Source organism: Mustela erminea, chromosome 9 (assembly GCF_009829155.1).
Source record: "Mustela erminea isolate mMusErm1 chromosome 9, mMusErm1.Pri, whole genome shotgun sequence".
Taxonomy (NCBI): Eukaryota; Metazoa; Chordata; class Mammalia; order Carnivora; family Mustelidae; genus Mustela; species Mustela erminea.
This window is the reverse complement of record NC_045622.1, coordinates 11,099,185-11,112,284: the sequence shown is the minus strand read 5'-3', so window position 1 is coordinate 11,112,284 and position 13,100 is coordinate 11,099,185.

Sequence of the window (13,100 nt, the reverse complement as noted above, 5' to 3'; positions counted from 1 at the left end):
ACCTCCTGGATACTGAAACCCTCTGACTTTTCTCTCCCTATAAGAACTCTCACTGGTAGGAGCTAATCAGATTTGATAGAATTTATCCTCCAGGAATAAAAGACAATACGTGTAAAGGCACAGTTCCTTAGGATTCAAGAAGTTGGTCACAACTTCGGTTAAAGCACATCAGCTCTCTCGGCCTAGTTCCCAAATTAAGGAGTTAGTCAAAGGCTTGTGATTTCTTCAGACCTTGCTCTGTGCAGATCTGTGTGCTGTAGGTTGTACTTCAGGTACTGCCTGGAGGGGTAAGACTTAGAACAGGTGCCTGGCAGGCAGGGTGCAAGTTCTGGCACACCATGTTAGCCTTGCCAGCAGCCAGGCTAACTTACAGGTGTGTTGGACTTGCCGGAGGGCTTTTGATTTGAAGAAAGCTCCGCTGCTTGAAATATATTGGAAAACTACAATGTAGATGATCAAAAACATTGGTTCCTATAATCTACACATGTAGGTTAACGTTTTAATCTCTTTCTCTTGGGTTCTAACAGACCTTCCAAAACTTGACCAAACAAGAATGACTGATAGAATTTCAGTTGAAAGGTGCAGTATAATTACTATAAAACAATTTGGCATCCTATTCTTAATTTTTCACTCTAAGCCATGCCCCAGATACCACGGGGCCTCTGACCTACTCTTGCCACTTCTAGGAAAGAACAATTATAATAGAAACATAATCCATTTATCCAGTTTCCTTTGGGTGAGAGATAATAAATTTTCTACTTATTTGCCCATGAACCACAGTTCACGGTTTAGTGTCCAGTAAACATTCGGATGGTCAAAAAATATTATCTAGCATGTGCCAGGAACTGATCTAGTCCTTAAGAGATAAAGTGACCAAAAGGCACATGAATTCTCTGCCATCAAGTAATTTACACTCTAATAAAAAAAAGATAAGATATAAACTAATTCCAACCTGCTAAAGTCGTATCAATAAAGCATGTGACGTAATTAATGGACAGGGATGGTGTGCTGGCGATGCAGGAGACAAGTAGAGAAGGTATCTCAGAGAGGAAGGCATTTCAAGGGAGATAGAACTCCCGGAAAGGAGGCATCCATGAGAGGAAGTAGAGACCCAAAAAATGACAATTGCAAAACCCCTGAGATACGACAGAGCTGGGTTTAAGTAAGGAACAGGAGATCATGATGCCTGGAGTACTGTCAAACCAGGAACCAGGGAGGGAGAAGGTAGAGGGGAAAGCAGGGGCCAGGTTCTGTCTGGCCTTTGTAGCCTATGGCAAGGAGTTTGAATTTTATCCTAATTACCATGAGAAGGCAGTTGAGGAAGGAGAAAATAGAAGAAGCAGGAGAATAAGAAGAAAATGCAAGGGGGGAGAGGGACTGGTTACCTGAACCTGGGCGTCACTGTAGACTCTTGTAGTTGCTAAGGTCCGAATGAAGGAGAGATGTGAAACCACGGAAACGGGCAGAGCGTGTGTTGTTCTGTTATGAAGTGACTTTCCCTGACCACACTCTTCACCCGCGGTGAGAATGGATCAGGGGCGCTAGAGGTCTTGCGAAAGGAGCAGATTTTTGAAAAAGACACACAGAGGGCTATAATTTCGGAACAGAGACCAAAAATTAGAATATGACCTAGAGTTTTTAAGGAAAGAAAAAGAAATAGGTTTGTAATGTATAAAAAAAGAAAGGGTAGGCTCAGATAAAACATTCAGAATAGCTCTCAGAAGTTAGCACTTGTGGTTCTTCCAAAAACTGAATCATCAGAAACGCAGAGGTAACTGTCTCTATGTCTCCTTGACATTTAAGGTGGTCCTTTCCTGTCTGAGATGATTGCCAAGTGTGCACACAGCAGATGCAAGCTGGTCTTCTAACAGGAGGAAGAGGGGAAAATGCCCGGCACCCAACCTTTTGGGAAGGATGGATTCTTACAGATGGATAAAAATTCCTAAAAGAAAGAAGTAAATATTTCCAAAGAAAACTATTACCAAGAAGCAAGGATGTTAAGAAATATTACTGAGAAGAAACTGAGAAGGTGAGTGGTTTTGTTTTTGTTTTGTTTTGTTTTAATTAACATATAATGTATTATTTGTTCAGGGGGTACAGGCCTGTGATTCATCGGTCTTACACAATTCACGGCAGAAGGTAAGCGTTTTTTAATTACACATATGAGGATCTTGCCAAGGAGAATGTTCAAAAATTGGTATATTCTAAGTACTATTTACTGCTGAATTATTACAGTTATAACCTCTTGCCATTGTATTACTCTGGACCCCGTTGGAAGGTAGGCCCCACACTGTGAACTAAACCAGGGATGTCTCCTAGAATTATGAAACCCTTGATGAAGGAGTGATGGTAATGTATAAGGAAACCATATGGTATCCTTAGGGTAGAGGGAGGGAATCCAGGCAAGGGGCAATAGGGAAGGGACCCTGCATGTTTGTGGATCAGAGGATCAGACCTTGTCGGTGAAAGTAGCAGAGAGTGAAGGTTGGCCCAGGCCACAGCTGGTGTGCAGTTGCTGGGCAAGCAAAAATCAGCCCCTGTGGTGCGCGCAGGGTGCAGGTGATTGGCAAGCAGGGGCACAGGCAGGCAGAGCAGGCGGGGACCTGGACTTGGGCAAACTCTGCAGGAGACCTGCCAAGGAATGGATTGCCCACGCAAACAGGAGGCCATCATAGGCAGGAAGTTTTGTTTTCCTTGTTGCAAAGGCCCGGGAAGATCATCGCTAGTCCGAGAGGAGGCTGCGAGGTTACCAAATGATGGACAGGTTCTGGGAACAAGACCGGGGAGCTCCACCAGATAGCCCCATACCCACACCACCAGCCCACCGCAGAGCCGCTGGAAATAGCAGCCTAAGTCCTTCCTCCTGTAATGTCCCTCCAGCGCCCTCTACTGAGAAAGTCTGACAATGTGCAGGAGAGACGCTTGAGAAAATCGGGTCCGTTATTGCAGAGAAGATACTGAGGGGTGAGTTTGTAGCTGAGAAAAAAGAAGCTGGTAACTGTTACAGTCATCAGCCTACTCCTTTTTACTGGGTCGTTTCCTCGGGAAACAGGGCCGTGCTCTAATAATACTTTACATCTTCAAAAAAGTGAACACAAATTTTAAAACATATATATTAAAAACTCTGTAGATCCCTGATACTACATTTCTTTTCAGTTATTGTCACGCGTCTTCTCCCCTTGGAACAAAACCTTGACGGTGGGATTCTGTATTCTCTGTCCTCACTGCCTCCTACTCTGTTTCAACACATTCCGTGTTGACTTATGTTCTCCACTGCTCCTGTTAAGGTCATCTTTGCGCTGTCAGAGATAATGGCCACTTGTCTGTGTTCATCCAAATCAGCCTCTTGGTGGCATTTAAGTGGACAATACGCCTTCTTTTTCCAGACCCTCACTTCGCTTTGTGTGACATGACTCTTTCCGTGTTCTCCTCTTGCCTGCCTAGAGACTTCTTCCCCCTCTCCTTTGGCCACTCTGCCTCTGCTACTTGGCCTCTACATTCAGAATACCCTGGGGTTCAAGCCTATTCACCTGTTTTGCGCTATAATCTCATTCCAGGTGATACCGACCCTTTGCTTTAAATCCCGCCTATAGTTTCAGTGACTTCTAAATATTTGTCTCCAACTCTGATCTATATCCAATGGCCTACTTAACTCTCTATTTCCTGCCTAGGTGGTATCTCAAACTCATCATGCTGAAAGTAGAATTCTTGATTTACATTCCAAACACATTCGTCCCTAGTCTTCTCCAATTCCAAAAACGTTAGCAAGACCCAGACAGTAGCCAGAAGCTATCCTTGATTCATCCGCTGCTCTCCTCACCAAGTCCTGCCGTATTTTGTTGTATTTGGACAACCTGTCTCTTCTCTCCTTCCTGCTTCGGGCTGTAGAGCCTCTCTCCTGCAGATATGAAAATCTTAAAACCTTGAAACGTCTGCAAAGCATTCTCTACCCAGCAGCCAGACTGATCTTTGGAAACTGCAAACCGGATTATGTCACACCCTTAGATAGTGATCCCAGAGGGCTGGGATCAAGTCCCACATTAGGCTCCCTGCTCGGTGGGGAGTCTCCTTCTCCCTCTGCCCCTTACCCTACTCTCATGCTTTCTCTCCTGCCCTTTCCCTCAAATAAATAAATAAAATCTTAAAAAAAAAGAAGTGATATTCCCTGTCATTGTGAAATATGTAATTTAGTTTCCATGTTACCTACCTAAATACTATCTTAGATAGTATCTTTCCATGGATTCTACAGCCTCAGGGCAAGTGTCTCGTAAGACCTGACCACACAATCTAGATGTAGGTCCCTCCATCTCTCTGTTAGTTAATTACTTTATTGTGCTCCCTTTTCATGTCACTTAATGTCGCTTTCCAAGATGATCTCATTAAGTTGGTTTTACCTGTGATCTTACCTGTTCTACTTATTGGGGGAGTCTAAGCTCCCTGACTGGGAGGGTCTCAAGTTGCCCACCAGGTGTTTCATCCCCAACATCTACAGAATTCCCAGAATATATTGGTTCAATCTGTATGTGTTGAACAAAAGACTCCTCTTAGATTGGCCGGGGAGAAAGCTATATGTAAGAGTGGCCAATGTCACCCATTTGTAATTATAGAGCTATGTGTGTGTAGAATGGCATGGCCTGTAGTAAGGACGTGTTCTCTCTCAGGAGAACATATCCATGATTATTACGGAAAGACTCCAACATGCACCAAGTCTGCAAAAGCCCAATAAGATGTGTATCACAAAATATTTCCATGTTGTGACTAAGAAATAAAAAAATTTAGGGACAAAGACTGTCATTTTCATTATTACCTATTGATGATTGAAGCTTTAGAAGAGAACAGAGAGTACGGACACATGTTAGTAGTTGTATCTTTGTGTTGCCAGGAAAGATTTGCTCTTTTGGAACACGAACAATGATACTGATCCAAGCGGCTCCTGGAAAGGGCTTGGCACACGTGGAAAACTAAGGTAGGATAAGATTTGGTCTCTGACCAGAAAGTATCTATAATACAACTAAAGAGATAAACTTGTATAGAAATAACTTGGAAGTGAAACCAGGGGGTCTGCCTGCATAGCCTAAACTTCTATATGTCATACTAAATTAGGCTCTGAAAGTGTCCCTTTGATGGGTTTCCCACTTCCAGAACCAGGTAAGGATCTACTGACTTTATATTCCTGCTTTAAGTCTATTGTCCAAGATGTTCCTTTTTAATGGGAAGAAAATCCTTCCTAGCATTCTCTAATTAAAGAGAATAGTCCTCCAAGTCCCAGATCTGTAAAGCCATACTCAACCACTGCCTCTCCTGTGCACTGATGGCACAATTTTCATATGGCTGTAATTAACATTGTATTAGAAATTCTAGGGGCACCAGGTTGGCTCAGTCAGTTAAGCATCTGCCTTCAGCTCAGTCATGATCCCAATGTCCTGGGATTGAGTCCTACTTTGGGCTCCCTGCTCAGCAAGGAGTCTGCTTCTCCCTCTCCCTCTGCCTCCTCCACCCTGCTCATGCTCCCTCACTCTCTCTATAAGATAAATAAATAAAATCTTTAAAGAAAAAATAATTCTGTATGTGTCTGACAACATAGGTAACATGGAAACTAAAATCACATATTTCACAATGGCTGGGAATATCACTTCTTTTTTTAAGATTTTATTTATTTATTTGAGGGAGAGGGCAAGAGAGAAAGCATGAGAGTAGGGTAAGGGGCAGAGGGAGAAGGAGACTCCCCACTGAGCAGGGAGCCTAATGTGGGACTCCATTAGTCCCATAATGTGGGACTCTGGGATCACGACCTGAGCTAAAAGCAGTTGCTTAGCGGATATGAGCCACTCAGGCACCCCTACCTTTATCACTTATAAATAATCCCAGACCATCAGAGCTGAGAGACCATCCATGGATTTCCAGCTGTTTCCAAGTCGGCAGCTGCAGGCCCTAGGACTAAGTACATGAATGAGTGATTAAATAAGTAACTTATATGACTCATGGGGATAAAGCAGACTTTCAGATAGAACTTCCCTAGAGGTAAAGGATTCATGACTGGATATATGACTCCCTCTCTTACCTGCCTTCAACTGTATTCCCTTCTCTTTTTTTTTTTTTTTTTTAAAGATTTTATTATTTATTTGAGGGCACAGGGATCACAAGCAGTCAGAAAGGCAGGCAGAGAGGTAGGGGGAAGCAGGCTCCCTGCCGAGCAGAGAGCACAATGCGAGGCTCCAACCCAGGAACCTGGGATCATGACCTGAGCCGAAGGCAGAGGCTTTAACTCACTGAGCCACCCAGGCACGCCGGTATTCCCTTCTGTATTAAAACATCTGTTGTTTCTGCCCTGTCCAATCCTCCCCCTTCTAGTAAAAGAGGCCCTCTTTTCCTAGAGACCTGCACTTACCATGCTTATCATGCTAGTGGACCTGTCAACCATGTGGTTCTCTGTCTCTGGGTCTTCCTCATCCATGAGCGCACTCTCCCCTGTGCATAAGTGGTTGCTCCTAGTGGAGTCTTTTGGGATTGTTCTGTGTGGTGGTTTTTTTCTGTGACCTATAAATTCTGGATCTCTCACTGAGACATCTTGAACACTGAAGACCATGTATGTCTTAAACTTCTTGGGACTACAGTGTGCAAAGGATCATCTGAGAGTAGATCCAAGGAAAGAGGATAGTAGACCCTAGAGGCTTAGAGAGTTGGCTTACCTTATTTGACCCCCAGATGAGTCATTCAGTTTCCTTTCTCCCGTTCCTTCAGCTGTCACGGAAACTACTAGCATGAGTTGGAAACTAGAACTGGAAGAGTCCTGGATAATGTGTTTTTGTAAGGTCAACTTGCCTCTGGAGAATAATGAATAGAGATTGCAGATACAGTTGTAAAAGTCATTACGTACCATAGAAAATTAGCGAATTCAACAGTCCTAAGTCCTAGAATCTGTGATTGATAGCCCAAAAAATTTTTTTCTGGATACTCTGATAGGCAATGGTTTACATGATAGTACTTCTGTCTTTTGCTGTGAATCTTCTTGAAATAAGTAAAGGTAGACACAAAGAGTTTGTATGGAGACTGAATTGTTTTATTTCACATATTTCTCCTGAAACAAATAGTAAAAGAAACAGATTAAAGGCACTACCAAGTGTCTGCGTATGTTTTTACACTTAATCCTCACAAACCCTAAGAAATTCATACTGTTAATATCCCACTTTATAGATGACTAAATTCTGCCTATTGAGTAGAAAGGGAAAAACGTGTCCAATTCTAAAGCCAGTCTTTCGGAAACTTTTGTTTATCAGTATCTAGTGATAAAAGATAAACCAGTGACTCACAGTATAAAGGAATAACAAGATGGTAACAGTAGAAAGTAGGAAATGACGGTAAATAAGAAAAGTTTTGGGAATTTATTCAAAATGGTGGACTTGGCACACGCTATGGACTTATTTTATAAGTCCACAGAAATGTCTGAAAGGGGATTTATAAAACTTCATTACCATAACAGAGAGGAAGAAGAATTTCCTTTTACAAAACAGAGAATGTGAGAAAATCCAAAGACTAATATTAGAAAGGATGAGATTAAACTTGAAAACTCCAGTCCAAGATGCATTCGGGTCTGGACGGCCACAAAAGTTTCATGTGCCAGAATCAGGAGAGAGCCCTGAGAAGATTGTACTCTCCTAAGTGTGCAATAGAATTATGTCTAAAAACTAATGTGTATACTTTAATTTAAAAATAATTTATTGCTAATTTTCCCATGAATCATAATCACTGATCATAGATTACTGTAACAAATATGATAATGAAAAAGTTTGAGATATAGCAAGAATTATCAAAATGTGACAGGGACACAAGATGAGTGCAAATGCTATTGAAAAAAAAAATGGCACCAATAGACTGCTTGATGCAGGGTTGCTACAAGCCATCAATTTGTAAAACAAAACAGAAATGCCGTATCTGCAAAGTGCAATGAAGTAAGGTAAGTCTCTATAAGTAGGCCAGTAGTGAATTTCAAATCCAAAGATGAGCACATAACCAAAACTTACCATTTGAAAAGAGTGAATACTCGAAAGAGAAAGCTTCAAGCACAACAATGAAAAGAAATTTGCATGTCAAGGAAACATTAAGTTACATAGGACCTAAAATCTAATTCATTTCTGGAATGACATGAGAAGATACTGCAGCCATATGTAGAGTGAGTTAGACGTTCAGTAAACGAAATGTGTGATAGATGAAATAAAGGAAAAACCTGAAGGACACACTAAAAATCAAAATGAGAACAATACACTGGGTGAGACGAAATATTAACTCCAGAATTCATCCAGAATATAGAATAAAAGAAAAAATGAGATCAAAATGGTAGAAGTTAGTAGATATGAGTTCTCAGATTTAAAGGGTCATGAGCCATTAAAAGTGCCAAGCGAGATAAAAAGATTTGCATAAATTTCATAAGACCAAGGATGAGGAGAATATTTTAAAAACTTCCAGAAGGATATTAACTTTGATATCTGATATTTCGTCAGCCACATTAGATGCAAGAAGAAAATAGAACAGTGTCTTCAAAGCTGTGAGACAAATATTTTTCATCTCATAATGCTATATCGCATAAACTTAACTGTTTGTAGAGGCAAAACAAAAACCTGTTCAGTTTTCTGTTGGCCCTTTCTGAAAACACTAAAGATTTCACAACAAGATGAGAAATCAATTTAGTAAGATAGGAGTAGATTTTAGAAATGTTGTTGAAGAAACCCAACAATATTGCTTTAATTGTGAGCTAATACGTACTATATAAAACCTAACTCTTAAGCATAAAGATTAGTTGTACCAGTGGTAATGGTTGTAGTTGATAATTGCTGACCTTAGAATTAGACTGAATGCGGGGGGTGGGGTTATGGACATTGGGGAGGTTATGTGCTTTGGTGAGTGCTGTGAAGTGTGTAAACCTGGCGATTCACAGACCTGTACTCCTGGGGATAAAAATATATGTTTATAAAAAATAAAAAATTAAAAAAAAAAAGTAACAGTCCCACAACTGTCTACATGGAGAGTTTTCCACAGACTTTGTTAAATAAAAGTTAATATTAAGAACAACTCCAAAAAAAAATAAGTGTTCATTGCTTCTCAAAAAAAAAAAAAGAATTAGACTGAATGCAAAACACAGTTCTAGGATGCCTGGGTGGCTCAGCCGGCTGAGCGTCTGCCTTTGACTCAAGTCATGGTCCTGGGGTACTGGGATTGAATCCTGCATCAGGGACCCTGCTCAGCAGGGAGTCTGCTTCTCCCTCTCCCTCTGCTTTTCTTTCTTTCTTTTTCAAATAAAATCTTTTTTTAAAAAAGATTTTATTTATTTATTTATTTGACAGAGATCACAAGTAGGCAGAGAAGCAGGCAGAGAGAGAGGGGGAAGCAGGTTCCCTGCTGAGCAGAGAGCCTGATGCGGGGCTCAATCCCAGGACCCTGAGATCATGACCTGAACCCAAGGCAGAGGCTTAAACCACTGAGCCACCCAGGCGCCCCTTTCAAATAAAATCTTAAAACACACACACACACACACACACACACACACACACACACACACAGAAGCACAGTTCTAAATATGATACATATATTCATTTAATTTTCCTCACAACCCTGCGAGCTATATACCTGGAAACTGATAATACTGAGGCACAGAAAAGTTGAGTAGCTTGCCATTTGTCACAGAGCCAGGAAGTGGTAGAGCTGGGATGTGAACCTGTAAATCACTGAGATTCCAGACGATACTAACATGGGTAATAGACAGAATTGTGTTCCACCCAAATCCTTATGTGGAAGTCCCAACCCCCAGTACTTCAGGATACAACCCTATTTAGAAACGAGGTGTTTAAAGAGGTTATTAAGTTAAGAGGAAGCCTTTTGTGTAGGGTCCTAACCCAACAGAACTGCTGCCCTCATAGGAAAAGGAAGAGATGCCAGGGAGGTGCATGAACAGAGGAGAACATGTGGGGACACAGCAAAGAGGGGACCATTTGCAAGCCAAGGAGAAGGCCCAGAGAAGAAGCCACACTTGCCGACATTTTGACCTTGAATTTACAGCCTCCGGAACTGTGAAAAAAATATATTTCTGATGTTTATACCACTCGGTCTATAGTATTTTGCTATGGTAGTTCTAGCAAACTAATACTGATTTGAGTGATAACTGTGTAGCAATAGGAAAACCTTACATGCTAGGAAATTCTAGATGCACCTTTTAAAGTAGAAATGGGGGTGCCTGGGTGGCTCAGCGGGTTAAAGCCTCTGCCTTCGGCCCAGGTCATGATCCCAGGGTCCTGGGATCGAGCCCCGCATCGGGCTCTCTGCTCAGTGCAGAGCCTGCTTCTCTCTCTCTCTCTCTCTGCCTGCCTCTCTGCCTACTTGTGTTCTCTGTCAAATAAATAAATAAAATCTTTAAAAAAAAATAAAAAATAAAAAATAAAGTAGAAATGTAAGCTTACTGTTTTTTTTTAATTAAGAACAGCTTATAAAGAAATATCTAATTTTAAACCAGAAAAGGAAAAAATCTAACAAAGGAAACACATTTTTTTAAAAAAAGGAAATGAGTGGCGCACCTGAGTGGCTCAGTTGGTTAAACGTCTGGCTTTGGCTCAGGTCACAATCCCAGGGTCCTGAGATCAAGTCTCCTTAATGTTAAATATCAGTGATTTGTAGATTAGAATTTAAAAAAATTTAAATCCTGGGCACCTGGGTGGCTCAGTGGGTTAAAGCCTCTGCCTTGGGCTCAGGTCATGATCTTGGGGTCTTGGAATAGAGTCCCATATCTGGCTCTCTGCTCACCAGGGAACCTGCTTCATCCTCTCTCTCTCTGCCTACTTGTGATCTCTCTCTCTCTGTCAAATAAATAAATAAAATATTTTTTAAAAAATTTAAATCCCTTTTTTTTTAAAAGATTTTATTTATTTGTTTGACAGACAGAGATCACAAGTAGGCAGAGAGGCAGGCAGAGAAAGAGGAGGAAGCAGGCTCCCTGCTGAGCAGAGAGCCCAATGTGGGGCTCAATCCCAGGACCCTGGGATCATGACCTGAGCCAAAGGCAGAGGCTTTAACCCACTGAGCCACCCAGGCGCCCCTTTAAATCCCTTTTTAAGCTGTTCTGAAACATAACGACACAAAAAGGGTGAAGGCGGAAGAATGGGAAAATAGTAAATACAAACAAAAGAGATGGTATAATAGCAATTTTCGCATAAAGCAACTCTTAGGGGAGCATAATGACCAATTAATCTTTCTATTCTGTAACTGCTTCTTCTACTTAGACCATATTCCTGGATCAAGAACCAAGAGTGGCACATCTCCATTCTGGATCTGACACCTGAAAGGTGAGTCACCAGAAGGATATGTTGTCCTCAGGGAACGTTTAGATGTAGGAATACGGTGCCCAGGAAGGCAAATAAACCTCTGGGTAGGATGAGATGGTCTAGGAAAAAGTCTGTTAGTGCCATAAAGATTATAACCTTGGGACAACAAGATTATGAACTTCTAAAGATCAAGATAATGTTTTATTATTCATGCTTGAATCACTAGCACCTAAAATATAGGTATAAAATAAATGAGTGCATTAATGTATCGTGTACATTGTATATTTTAATGATTTAATTCTCCATTATCATGCACATACCTGAATTATAAATATAGTAAGTGTTGCTTTTGCCTTTATGCCAAAGACCTGTAACATGCAAAGGCAATATCAGAATATCAGAATGCTCAGATAAACTCTGTCCTGGCTTCTCATGCTCCCTTATGAAGACTTTTCTACTGTAACCTCCTGACCTATGGTGTATTTCTACCACCTCATTTCTTGCACAGCCTTTCCTTTACAGCAGCGATTCTCAAAGTACGGTCCGTAGAAATACACATACAGTCCACACGCCAGCCCACTGACCTCTTTTACTGGTCCTCATCAAGATACATACAGAAATTGAGAGGAAGCATTTGAAACATTCTAGACAGTTTCAATTACCATGACAATTATGCAGATTTTTATTGTTTGTTTTCCAAAGTCATGGTAGAGGACAGTTTGGAAACAAGTAAATAACTTGTCTTTCAGTTCAGGCAGCTGGAAAGGCTTTGTGGCTGAAAGTTGGCTGAATATAAGTCAGTTGGGATCTTCAAAACCAAATCTTAGGAATTGGCGCAGAGTTGAGGCATAAAGAGACAGATGAAGTTGGAGTTCTGTTTCAGAGCTAGAGTAATAGTCACATAACCAAACCAAAACCTAAGGGGTTAGGTGGGAAGGGCCTGAAACCCCCTCAGCAGAGTTGGGATTCATCCTCCCTTCCCCTATCCTACAGAGCAGATAGTCCTTCCTGTTTTATATCTTTTTCAAACCAGTAGAAATCTCTCAACCACCCACCATTTCCCTGCCTGGTGTTCACCCACTATGTGTCTTAAGTGGGGTTCTTTTCAGACCCCAGGTTTTCAGAGCAACAGCTATCCATACAGTAGAGCCACTGGGGTATTTTTACACTATGACCACAGGGACTGACATGTGTTAAAACTAAGAAATTTCTATCCCAGTGATTTCTGGTAAAATATAGGGAGAGATGCAGGAATCTCAAAGATTTTCTGGGTGAACCTCTGGGACCCACCCAGTGAGCAGAGCCGGTAGCCTTCTGTCACCATCCAACTACTCTTTATTGGCTTTTCAAATTTATGCCCTAGGTTAGTCATAAACCAGGTGACAGTGAATACAGATAGATGAAAATAAACGTCTTCAGGGACAAGAAAAAATAAGTTTTGTACAGCCACAAGAAACCGTTAAGAACACAGGTGCTTTTCCACTTACCCAGATGAAGAAGTCACTGAAACAGGTGGTTAAGCAAAACTATAAAGAATTCACCGTTTCTAATCTTGCCTGCGGTGAGTAGGGGAGAGGAAGAAGCAAAGCCAAAGGAATTAGAAAGACTGTGTCCATGTCAAAATCTTTTTTCAAGGAAGAGAAAGGAAGAGAAAAGGGGAAAGTTCAGAAGAAAAATGTAGTAAACAAAAATGATTGCAAGAGCCTGTCTTCGTGACAAGAACAGGCTAGTTGTCCTGACATGGCATGAAAATAAGATTTTTTTAAAAAGATTATTTATTTATTTATTTATTTG